Below are 1,248 nucleotides of genomic sequence, written 5' to 3' on the forward strand. Positions count from 1 at the left end.
CGTCGCGGCCTTCGCCTGGACGCCGCCCCTTGCTGCCGATTCCCGGCGCCCGCACGCGTGCCGACCGCCTCGGTCGCGCCCGGTGGCCTCACCCCCACACCGCCGCCCCGCAACGCCCGGTCGGGTGCGCCCCTGTTCGGCCTGTGCCCCGACGCCCGTGCCCTCTAGGCCCCTATGGGCCACAGACATGTGGGGCCCGGCCCCAGAATGTTCAAGAAAAAAGAAGAAAAGAAAAAGGAAATAAAATAAAAATGAATTAATAAAATTAATAAATAAATAATCAATTAATTAGTGAATTAATTAACTTAATTAATCTTGTTTAGTTAACCTAATTAACTAGTGTGAGTTATTTAAACTGTGATTAGATTAGTTAAATCCTAATTAGAGTAAATAGAGTATGACATGCGGGACCCACACGTCAGATTGACCCAGTCAACTCCCTGTTGACTGCTGATGTCATGCTGACGTCATGATGATGTCAGCATGCACTATTCTGGATAATGTTAGAATTAAATAGTTAAATAAATTCTAAAAATGATTAAAACTTTAGAAAATCATATAAAATAAATCGTAGCTCAGATGAAAATACTTTCTACATGAAAGTTGCTCAGAACAACGAGACGAACCTGGATACGCAGCTCGTTCGTCCGCCACGCGTCCCTAGCATAGTGAACCTGCAACATTTCACCTCAGGTTCATTTGTCCGAAAACACGGAACACCGGGGATACTTTCCCGGATGTTTCCCCCCTTCACCGGTATCACCTCAGACCGCGTTAGAACACGTCTAGCTCTGCTTGTTGTCCGGATATGCATATGTTTGCATGGTATTCATTGTTTCTTCCCCCTCTTCTCTCTGGTAGACTACGAGACCGACGCTGGTGCTGCCCAGTTCGACTACGGAGTTGACGACCACTCTCTCTTGCCAGAGCAACCAGGCAAGCCCCCCCCCCCTTGATCACCAGATATCGCCTATTCTCCTCTATACCGCTTGCATTAGAGTAGTGTAGCATGTTACTGCTTTCCGTTAATCCTATCTGATGCATAGCCTGACATTGTTTCTACATCTATTGATACCTTACCTGCAATCCTAAATACTTAGTATAGGATGCTAGTTTATCATCTGTGGCCCTACATTCTTGTCAGTCTGCCTTGCTATACTATCGGGCCGTGATCACTCGGGAGGTGATCACGGGTATATACTATACATACATACTATACAGATGGTGACTAAAGTCGGGTCAGCTCGT

The sequence above is a fragment of the Triticum dicoccoides genome, chromosome 2B, assembly GCF_002162155.2.
Source record: "Triticum dicoccoides isolate Atlit2015 ecotype Zavitan chromosome 2B, WEW_v2.0, whole genome shotgun sequence".
Lineage (NCBI taxonomy): Eukaryota > Viridiplantae > Streptophyta > Magnoliopsida > Poales > Poaceae > Triticum > Triticum dicoccoides.